At 35.2% G+C, this 11,995-nt stretch overlaps 1 long non-coding RNA gene across 1 annotated transcript in view; it reads right to left on the bottom strand.

The window, feature by feature from the left end:
* Positions 1–1,492: 1,492 nt before the first annotated feature.
* LOC108523775 (uncharacterized) overlaps positions 1,493–11,995 on the bottom strand; it is a 20,200-nt gene continuing 9,697 nt past the window's right edge. The window contains exons 2-3 of the long non-coding RNA XR_001883891.1: positions 5,043–5,224; positions 1,493–1,623 (exon numbers count right to left, since the gene is read on the bottom strand). This is a non-coding gene — a long non-coding RNA (uncharacterized LOC108523775). The remainder of the gene's footprint in view (positions 1,624–5,042; positions 5,225–11,995) is intronic.

The raw sequence follows: 11,995 nt of genomic DNA on the forward strand, positions 1-11,995 counted from the left end.
ATGTCTCCCAGTTAGGCTACTCAGGGGTCAGGGACCCACTTGAGCAGGCAGTCTGTCCGTTCTCAGATCTCAACCTCTGTGTTGGGAGATCCACTGCTCTCTTCAAAGCTGTCAGAGTCATTTGCGTCTGCAGAGGTTTCTGCTGCTTTTGTTGTTGTTGTTGTTGTTGTTTAGTTGTGCCCTGTCCCCAAAGGTGGAGTCTACAGAGACAGGCAGGCTTCCTTGAGCTGCTGTGATCTCCACCCAGTTCCATGTTCCCAGGGCTTTGTTTAGCTACTTAAGCCTCAGCAATGATGGGCACCCCTCCCCCAGCTTCGCTGCTGCCTTGCAGTTAGATCGCAGACTGCTGTGCTAGCAATGAGGGAAGCTCTGTGGCCGTGGGACCCTCCCGGCCAGGTGTGGGATATAATCTCCTGGTGTGCCCATTTGCTTAAAGCACAGTATTGGGGTGGGAGTTACCCGATTTTCCAGGTGTTGTGTGTCTCAGTTCCCCTGGCTAGGAAAAGGGATTCCCTTCCCCTTGTGCTTCCCAGGTGAGGCAATGCCTCACCCCGCTTCAGCTCTTGCTGGTCGGGCTGCAGCAGCTGACCAGCACTGATTGTCCGGCACTCCCTAGTGAGATGAACCCAGCACCTCAGTTGAAAACGCAGAAATCACCAGTCTTCTGTGTTGCTCATGCTGGGAGTTGGAGACTGGAGCTGTTCCTATTCGGCCATCTTGCTCCGCCCCTCGACAGTCATCTTTAAAGCAAACTGTAATCAGGATTCTGGGCAGGAAAAGATAAGAATTAGCTGTCTGAATACCTTTCTATTTATCTTCCAGTGTCAGCACTCTGATCTGGAATATTTGTTAGGTGGGGATCATCAGTTTCGTACACAAGCATTAGCTGAAAACTGGAGCTCAAGAAAATTTACTTGCATCATATTATGACAATATAAGTGGTTTATGCTCACAGAAGGTCAAAAGAAGTAATACATGCAATATTGTGTAACAGCTAAAATGATAGTCATGTTTGCTTCTAGATAAGACATTTCATCAGTCTAGTGCCAGTTACCACATATAAGCCATGGAACCAAGAAAAACAAACAGGAAGCATCACAAATCACTGGAGCTGAGCTAGATTGACTTATTGACAATAAGTGGTGCAATTGTTACTTCTCTGAAATTAATGAGCCATTGAGCACTCAGTTCTAATTATATCTTCACTCAATATTCTACAGCTGTTTGCTATTGTGAATTGGATTAAATATGTATTCATTTGAAAGATGTTTAGGTTCTCCATGAATCAGCTTTTGTCTAGCTTTCCAACCTCGTTGTCATAGTTTACATCCCAATATTACCAAATTATTTTATTGATCTTCAAAGACACTTCGTTTTCTTATACCTCTAAATAATTTATTATGTTTACTTAATTTCCTTTCTCAAATCCTGTTTCCATGAAGCCTTCTTTTCTGGTCCAAATGTAGGCACATCTTCCTCCTATTCTCATCCATCTTATAAATATAGTAGCTATATTATGGCAACTGTCATATTGTGTTGTAATGTTTTTCTTTACATGACTGTTTCTCCATGAATCTGTGGGCATTTTCAGGATAAATTTCTTCCTTTCAGTATCTTCAAGACCTAGAAGAGTGGCAGACACATTGTAGATGTTGACTAAAAGGTGGATAAGTAAATGAAATTAAAATTTATTGAGCAAAAACTGTTCTGATTAAAAGAAAATTATGTTATCGTGGTTTTATAAGAATCTTTAATATTGATAAAAGAAATTTATGTCCATGTTTCTGAATCATCAATAAGAGATCAAGTTGTAGTTATTCCAAATGGACTTGTATAACACATTTCCCATGCACACTGATTAGGAAAATCATATGGTTAAGAAAGTTAATTATCTACCTTAGAAAATAGAAAGTACAATAACAATTCTTTTGATATCTATATTACATAAAATTATCCTTTAACAAAATAGATAATTCCTCATTACTTGTCTTGCCTTGAGAGAATGAATTTTATTTTCCATTTTAATGCAGTTATTTTTAATGGTAACTTTATCACTTTATGAAGGCTTTTGATGAAAAGACAATGATTCTAGGAGAGCGATGCCAATGATTACAATCCCTTGAAGGAAAACTTTTGGGTAAATGCAACTCCTTTTTCAGAAAAAGATAGTCATAACTACCGTTTTTATTTCAGAAGGGACTATACATTAGAACAAATATAGAGAAAGGACATATAAAGAGAAACTAAAACTTTATGACCTGAGGTTTCCAGAATAGTCTATGTATGCCAAAATATTACAAAATAAATATGTATTCCAAAGAATTCCTCAAAAGAAAGAAACAACAAACAACAAATGGAGATTAAATAAATAATATAAATATCTTTAAGTAAAACACTGATAACACTAGAGAGTTTAAATTTACCGACAGACATTTTTTATGCAAAGCAGTACTCAACTGGATATTTTTTGAAAATGTATAGTTTAGTTCAATGGAATAGACTTTTGTACTTATTACCTAGCAGGCACTTTATTAAACACTGGGATACTTCAATCGATAAAACATAGACCCTGACATTGAATGTCTCACAGTCTGGGAAGATACAGAACAGTGCAGTGAGTAAAGCCCATATTATGGGGTTCTATGGACTTGGACTTAGATACCATAACATCAAATTATTATCCGTGTGACTTAGGCTACTTAATCTTTTTAGGTTTTCATTCATTTTCCTGTAGAAAGCAAACAATAATTGTCAATCACAAAGTGTTGTGAAAATTATATAAGAAAATTTCTTGTAAAGTGCTTGGAAGTACCTGACTGGGAGCAAGCACACAAATATATTTTAATTAATAAAATGAAATAATCAGGTTTTTAATTTACATTTGTGTAGTTCCAAGTCTAAAAGGAATAACAGGAGTCCATAGTAATCTAAGAAATTATAAAACACCAGCATGTTTTACAATTTCTTAGATTATTTTATCTATGAAATTATCAGTTCCAAAGATAATTTTTAAAATTACTAAAAATTGCACCTCATTTCTGAAGAAGAAGAAAGGGTCAAGTAATGATTCCATATGGACTTTGTGAGAGGTGGATGTGAAGAAACAGTTTTGTGTTCGATTCCAGGATGTATCTACATCCATCAGAATCATCTGTCTAAAAACGGAATGAACTGCTTCATGAGTTAATACATTCTCTGTCATCAGATTTATTAAACACCATTGAAGAACAATCTGAGATTGTAGAGAGATAAGGTAAGTAATCATTTAGGAATAATTAGTAATAAGCAGTTGATCCAACTAGATGCTATGAAAAGCCTTCAACATTGAATTTATGACCTGACTCTCCATTTATTTTGCCACAGAAAAAAAGCCATAATCAAGTTTTGGCCATTGCTTCACCAATCACACTGACTGTATTCTGGTTTATTATGCACTAATTTTAGAGCAACTTACTAACCTTGCTGTGAAACTATTGATTTCCTAATGGTTGGTCATCATTTTGCTTATCTGGTCCCCCCAAATGGGATCAACAAAATCAAAATAATTATAAATCATTGATGAAAGGGCTGTGCATTATTATTATATACTGAGTCTGCTCTTTATTTGGATTTGTGCTTTAAGCACCGAAAACAATGTTTTCTTTTTTTTCCATTATCAAGGACACTTATCAGCGCATATTTTGTACTTTTGCCAGAAAAAAACAACTGGTAGGCAGATTCATCACTGATTTGTTTTTTAAAGCATAGTCACTCAAAGTTATCATTTGGTATTGAAGATGATGGAGTTTAGAATCAGACAGACCCAGCCTTGAGCCCCAGCTTTATCTAGTATGACCTTTGGGAAAGTTAACTTCTCTGTGACTCAGCCTTCTTATTGATAATATGGGGCCAAAATACTTACTGCACAGGAAACTTATGGGATCTTAAAGATACAATGTTTTCCCTTGCCTAGAATGGTACTTCCCTTTTTAACATAGTTATTAAAAAAGCTTTTTTTTTTTTTTAATTAATGTATCTTCTTGTTTTCATATCTTGGTATCTCCTACCATCTACTCATTCTGTATACTATAAAAAAAAACTAGAATCATAAAAGTCAGATGTGGAATAAATTAAGAAATTATTTAAGCCTCTCTTTTTGAAGAGTGAGAAATCAAGATGCAACATTCCAGAGCTAAATAAAGGAAAATGCAGAATCCATCTACCTTCCAGCCCAATGCTGTTTCTACAACACAAGCTATTTGTGGTAATGTCACAGTTTTGAAAGAAATTTTAAGAAAATTGTAAGTGCAGCAAAAGGGAATAAAAATAACTGGGGATATGGAGTCTGATGGCTCTGGATTTGCCTCTGAGGATCTCCTATTTGTTGATTGGGGAGATCAACAATCTTTCTGACCCTCTATTTTCTCACCTAAACTTAAGGGTAATCATGTGTACCTTATGGAGCTTCTGTAAAAATTTGAAATGAAGGACATCATGTCCTTAAAACAGTGTTTTTCACATTGAAAATTCTTGCTAAATATTAGCTATTAATAAAACAATAATAGAGGTTTAGGTATCCTAGCATGTCAAAAATAAGACAGAAGACAGCAAGTCCCCTTGGTTTTCCCTCAGTCCCATCAATGTTGGGCTTATGCTTGGAATAGGAATTAGCTTCTACAACAAGGAAAATCCAGTATACTGTGTCCTCCTTTTCCAGTAGTTACAGGAAAAGCACAAACATTTTTCTTAGCCTGTCCTGTCAGCTTTTTAAAGGTATAGTTCTTTCTCCAATCCTAATAAATATTCTCCTCAGGAATGTGACTGTATTGTTTGCAGCTCTATTTCTGGTCCATCTCTGTTTCTGAGGCACATGAGCACCCACGAGCACTGCACATCCAGGGCTGAGGCATCTATCAAAATCTTTTCAGATACTGTCACTGCCTCCAAGGTCTGTTCACTGTTCTGGTGAATTAACTTATACCCACAGCTAGAACTAATCCTGCCGAATTCTTCAAGGAATTCAGAGCTCCACAAGTTTAGCTCTCTAATCTCTACACACCAACCTGCTATGTTCAACCAAATAGTGTGCACAGTTTTACAGTATATTCCATCTGATTGCATTTTCTTGAGTTGCTTTGCTGTCCTCCACTTTCATAAGGATGCCTTGATCTGTGGATTTAGTTCATGTACGTATTTCCTTGTTTGTCAAATATTTCTGCTGGATAAGTTGGCCATAGAATGATTCCTTCATAGAAAAAAAATTCTCATGAGTTTTATGATAGATCCAAAGTTAAGTTTCCACTAGAATTTTTTAAAAATCACCCTAAAAGGAAGCTAAATCTTTTAATTTGAATATTGAAAACAACTAGTTCATTTGCATTGTGTCCATAATACTATGCTTACCAGGAGTCTTTATAACAATTTCAGGAAGTTCCTTAACACTGGTAGCTACTGCCTACCACTTTCTCTTTTATCCTTCCTTCATTTATGAATTGTCTAACTTTACCCTTCTTCTTCTTCTTTACCCTTGATACACACTAAAATATGTAGACACTTTATTTCTAAGGCCAAGGTTAGAAGATGTATTCTAGAGTCAAATAAACCTGATTTGAATTCTAGCTCCTCCCTTTACCTTGTGATCTTGTACAAATGGCTTAGCCTTGTCTCAGTTTTCTAACATGTTAAGTGGCATTATAATGATAGTGCCTTACTTATAAAATTATGAGGGTTAAAGTATGCATGTGAAATGCATATGAAAAGACTGTATAACACTTTTTCAGGAAATATATGTTCAATAGTATTTATTTTTAAAAAGACTAAAAGCCTTACCCTAACATGGTTAAAATGTGATAGGACTCTAGGAATCAAAGGCATAAAGAATTGTGAATTACTTTAGTTTATAACAGTCATCATCTCCATTACAAACTTTAAATATATTGCACAATTTTTACAACAATTCCAAAAGTTAGGCATTATATTTTTTTCACAACTGAGTTAATTGAGGATCAGGAAATTTTAGTAACTTCCCAGGATTATTCAGTTAAAAGGCAGTAGAGGGGGAATTTGAACCAGATTGTATTAAAAGTTTGGGTTTGTAATCATTGCCCTATGTTACTTTTGTAAAGTTGAAAATTCTGGACAAGTGTGTCAAACTGGCAACCCATGAATATCTTTTGATTGTTCTGATAAGGATTAAAAAAATCTAACATTAAAAACTTTGAAAAAATCAGGATATCTTAACATCTGTAAGTTACATTTCTACTTGAACCCAGTTGTCTAAAACTCGCAGTCATTGAATCTATCAATGAGACATGCTTCTCCAGTTCTTACCATTCCCAATTAATAGGTTCACTTACTTCCATCATTTGCTTGACCTCCATGGTCACTTAAGTTTTGTAGCTCACTTATGGATATATAAGTTATGCAGTGTATATTAGTTTCTTAGTCTATCAGAACAAAAATTTTAACCTTATGTATTTTATTGAATGTAAACTTGAATGCACTTTAAACTAGGAACACTGTAGGTACCATCTTTCTTTCAATAATAGTGGAGTTCCAGTTCCATTATTATTGTTTCATTCATTGATTAAGGGTTATTATATTACCCTGTACAATCTGTAATGATATACTTCAATTCTGGTCCATATAGAAATATTTAAAATAGATGGCTTCATAGACACTGTTGCCTCCCTGTTCTAGTCCCTTGTTTAGATCATGGAAATTTTAGGTTGTGCAAACTTAAGGATGGGCTGCCCGAGTTGTCTCAATCCAGCAGAACTTATGAAAGTCACCAGGACAATGAGTGCTGTAATTTTCTCAGTCTGTGGTTCCTTCCCAGTAGTAATGCAAAGGGTAGAGCAGTTGGGATAATGTGGATATGCACACACATGATGTTCTACCTACACTGGTTCAGCTATTATCCATTAAAAGAAAAAATTGCACAGCATAACTCGAGGCTTTGTTGAGCATGAAAGTGTAACTTAACCACTTTATATATTTTCATATAAGTAAAAATCTTATAAATTCACTTATTGTCTAAAGCCCAATCTCCTCCTAAACTCTTCTCTAGACCTTACTTGGCATATGCCTTTACCTGTAAATATTTTTTAAATTTTGTTTGTTTCCAGTTTTTCTCATTATAATAGCATTATCCTAGAGGCAGTTTTGACAGAAGCTTTAAATCTTTAACTCTAGGTGGTTAGATTATTTTATATTCTTGGCTTTCTTTATTTTTGTGTCAAGAGCAAACTATTTCATAGTCCCACCAGTTTTCTTTGTCTCCTCTCTTTCCTAGTAAAGTCAGGTTAACTTCCCTTTTCTTCCAAATGTATTGATTTAACTCTTTTTTATTTCTAGCAATCTTTGATGCTATATGTTTGACATTCCACTTTCCTGAATATACCTTCTAATTAGCATTGCTTATTTATGCCTACATGTCAATAATAATATTTTGACTTTTCCTTATCCACAAAAGATAGATGATATTCAGATGGATATACAGAAAGATATATAGATAAATATAAGTAGCTATATGATAGTGATGGATGATTCATTGATTGATATATAGATGAACAGAGAGATATTGTTAAGCAATAATTTCCATTCTGAGCAAGAAAATGGAAACATGCTGATGCGCCTATTTTTTAAATTAATCTTTTGGTCATTCAGCAAATTCTGTCTGGTCTATATTACTAAGAATTCAGTCACTTCACCACTACTGTCACCTCCATGCCAGTTCAGGATGCAGCATCCTGTCTATTCTAAACATACCAGCCAGAGTGATCCTGATGAAGCACAAGTCAAACTACAACGACTCTTTCTTGGAAACTTTCCAATGGAGTCTTATCTTACTCATAGTAAACATTAAATGCTGTATCATGACCTTACAAAGGCCAACATAGCTTCCCCTCTTGACCCACCTTACATCTCTGACTTCATCTCACATTACTGTTCTACTCAATTGCCCACTCCAGGAACACCGGTTGCCTAGCTGTTCCCATGCATTTGGCTTGCAGCTGCTGCAAGTCCCCAGTATTGGTCATTTCCCCTGCCTGAAACACTCTTCCCTCAATTATCCCTATGGTGTTCTCACTTCTTTCAGTTTTTACCCAATAAACAACTCCAAGAAGCCTTCCTTGGCTACTCTTCTAAAGCTCCAAACTCCCACCCCAACAATTCCTTTTCCATTTGTCTGCTTGATTTTTCTCCTAAGTTCTTATCGCTATTTAACAAATGATGTTTTACCTATTTCTCCTATTTATTATCTGTGACCTTCAGTAAGTTTCATGATGGCAGGAATATTTGTCATTTTTGTTTACGGTGGTCACCAACCCATAGAATAGCACCTGACACTGAGAATAACCTTATTGAATATGTGTCAAATGAATGAGTAAGTGATTAAATGAAATAATACATGCCAAGCCCTTAGAGCATTGCATGATATCTATTCACACATTTTCTTGGTTTAGACAAAATGGAAAAGAGGATGAGAACAACTTATCCCTTTACTTCTTATCTTCAAAGATCCACTGCTCTACAATATCTTAGAAGTATACTGCCCAAACTATAGTGCAACTGAATTGTAACCTGCTAAACTTTCTTTCTCAAGTCTGTTTTGGAAAGGCATGTCATTCACTGTATCATGGGAGATTTTGTCCAAAGCCAAGTTCTTACTGACTCATTTTTCCTTCCACTGTGAAATGAAAACTAAAATAAACCAAAGTAGCATCTCAAGTGTCCAGTACAGCCCTAGTGCAAATGAATATGCTCCCTGATAAAAGAAAAAATGTCAGGTGAGAAATATATTTCAACTCCTGGTTCCTAGGGATTTTGTGTAAACAAAACCAAGGCAAGTTTTATGCAAACTTGACTTCAGGATGCTTCTTTCTTTATTATTCACAACTGTCAAAATGTTAAATAAGCATTTATCAAATTTTATAAGCGCTGAAGAATCAACTGTATATTTATTTTTTTCATTCAATAACTTGTCAAAAAACTCAAGATATCAGAAGTTTACAAATAAAGTAATTAGGCTCAGAGTGCTTTTTTGGCTTTTCTTGTGCTGACTGGGACCAAAGACCAATAAAGAACGAGGCCTCATCTTTAATAGATACAATAGAGTTTAAATAAGTTAGCAAAAACTCTTTTGTGTTTTTCTCTAAGCATCATTTGATTTTCTTACATGCATCATAACAGATTTGTGAAAATCAATACCTTTTGCAGATGTGAATCCTGGGATAACTTTTTTTTTTTCAATGTCAACCTACTTTTACCATAAAATCAACCTAATTTTCAATATCTCCTTTATGAAATTCAGTTTCATAACCTTATAGGTTATGGCTGACCTTATGGTTTATATGGTTTATGGCTGGCCTTATGCAGCCCACATCTGATAAAAATATATAAGAAAGTCAAATAAGAGTTGTAATTCCCTGCACTGGCAACTCTAGGGGACATTTTTTATTCCTTGTCTCTCTAGCTTTGAGTAGCCACTCTTCTGCTAATGTACTCTAATATTCTTACAAGAAATTATATCTCTTTCTTCAGTAGAGTTTTGATGGTTTCATTAATCAAGGTGTCATGCTTGGCCCCTTGGGCTTTATCTTTAGAATCTTGCAATAACAATACTTAATAATTTTGAGTGTGTACTATGGATTTGACATTAATGTAAGCCTTTGTGTCACACAACCCGATAAATAGATATCATTATTATCCATGCTTTATAATTGAAATGAATAGCTCAAGACCAAAGAGCCAGTATTTAAGTGCTGGTAGTAGAATTTAAACCCAGGTCTGTCTGATGGGAGTGCAGATGCTTTTGAGCACACAGCTGTCCTGCTTCTCAGCATACAGGAACTCAAGAACAAAGAATTGGTGAGAGATTATTTGTCCCAGTAGTAACTCCCTGATCAAGTGGTTTATCTCTTATTGCTACCTGAAACCTTAGGGATACCTGGATTTTCTTTTCTTTTCTTTTTTTTTTTTTCAGATTCCCTTATTTGTGTGAGCTGCACCATATCCTTCTAATAAGTTGACTTTTTGATTAAGATATCTAAAATCAGTTTTGGCTTTTTTATATCAATGTCTTTTAAAAATTGATGAATAAAACTATGTATAGTCTTATGATGTAAAACATGTTTTGAAATATGTATACACTGTGGAATGGCTCGATTAACATATTCATTATCTTATGTACTTATTTCATTTTGTGGTGAGAACATATAATATTTACTTTTAGTGATTTTCAAGTATCCACTAAATTTTATTGACTTTAGTTATCATGTCTTACACTACATCTCTTGAATTTATTCCTTCTGTCTAACTGAAATTTTGTATCCTTTGACAAACATCTCCACACTTTTTCCACAGCAATTTGTATCTACCATTCTCCTCTCTGCTTCTATGGGTTAGACTTCTTTGGAATCTACACATAAGTGAGATTGTATATTATTTGCCTTTCTGTGTCTGCCTTATTTCATTTAACATAATGTCCTCCAGGTTCATGCATGTTGTCACAAATAACAGGATTTCCTTGATTTTTAAGACTACATTATATTCCACTGTGCATATATAGCTCATTTTGTGTGTTCAGTCATCTGTTAATAGACACTTAGACTGATTCCATGTCTTGGCTATTATGAATAATTCAATAGTAAGCATGGCAGTGCAGACATTTCTTCAACATATTGATTTCATCTCCTTTGGTGATATACCCAGAAGTGGGAGTGCTGGATCATATGATAGGTCTGTTTTTAAGTTTGTGAGGAGCTTCCATAATGTTTTTCATAAGGAGTATACTAATTTATATTACTGCCAACAAGATATGCCAGGTTCCCTTTTCTCCCCAATTTCAACATTTGTTATCTTTTGTCTTTTTGATATTAGTCATTATAATTGTGATTTTAACTTGCATTTTCTGGATGATTAGTAATGTTGAACATTTTTCTCATATACCTGTTGGCCATTTGTATGTCTTTTTTTTTTTTTTTTTTTTTTTTTTTTTTTTTTTTTTTTTTTTGAGACAAAGTCTCGCTCTGTCGCCCAGACTGGAGTCTGGAGTGCAGTGGTTTGATCTCGGCTCACTGAAAGCTCCATCTGCTAGGTTCACGCCATTCTCCTGCCTCATCCTTGTATGTCTTATTTTGACATTGTTTCATAGTGTTTATCTTTATTTGACTCTTCCAAGAGGATGTTGATGACAAGGTCTGGAAATTTTTGTTTTTTAAAAATCTATTTTAAAAGACTACGTCAGGCTGTGCTGGTCTCTCACCATGGGCTCTGTATATTATGGGGTAAACACTGTGCATTCCTGCTCTGAAGACCTGCTATTCAGGGAAGGGCAGAGCTCTGCTATGCAATAAAAAAGGAGTGGATACTTTAGTTGCCTCCATTAATCCCATTCTGGGTCAAAGGAATTGTTTGATTTTCTTAACTCCCAAACCATACATTTGTTTCAGCTTCAAACTCATTACAAAGTCCCAGCAGAAGCCCACATCTTATCAGTCACAGACTGCCGCCATCATACTCTGACATCCCAACCAGAATACTATAGCTCACAGGTGGCCAACCTAAGAAATGTAAATTCTCCAATATCATCAGTGAAGATATGTTATTTCTCTCTCAATATTTCTCTCTCAATATTGATGCCTACAAGAATATATTATAAACTCCTTTTAAAAACTGCTGGGGTGAGACAATGGGGTTTTCTAAATAGACAATCATGTTGTCTGCAAACAGGGACAATTTGACTTCTTCTTTTCCTAACTGAATACCCTTGATTTCTTTCTCTTGCCTGATTGCCCTAGCCAGAACTTCCAACACTATGTTGAATAGGAGTGGTGAGAGAGGGCATCCCTGTCTCGTGCCAGTTTTGAAAGGGAATTTTCCAGTTTTGCCCATTCAGTATGATATTAGCTGTGGGTTTGTCATAAATAGCTCTTATTATTTTGAGGTACGTTCCATCAGGATACAAAATTAATGTGCAAAAATCACAAGCATTCTTATACACCAGTAACAA

Source organism: Rhinopithecus bieti, unplaced genomic scaffold (genome assembly GCF_001698545.2).
Source record: "Rhinopithecus bieti isolate Rb0 unplaced genomic scaffold, ASM169854v2 scaffold_76302, whole genome shotgun sequence".
Lineage (NCBI taxonomy): Eukaryota > Metazoa > Chordata > Mammalia > Primates > Cercopithecidae > Rhinopithecus > Rhinopithecus bieti.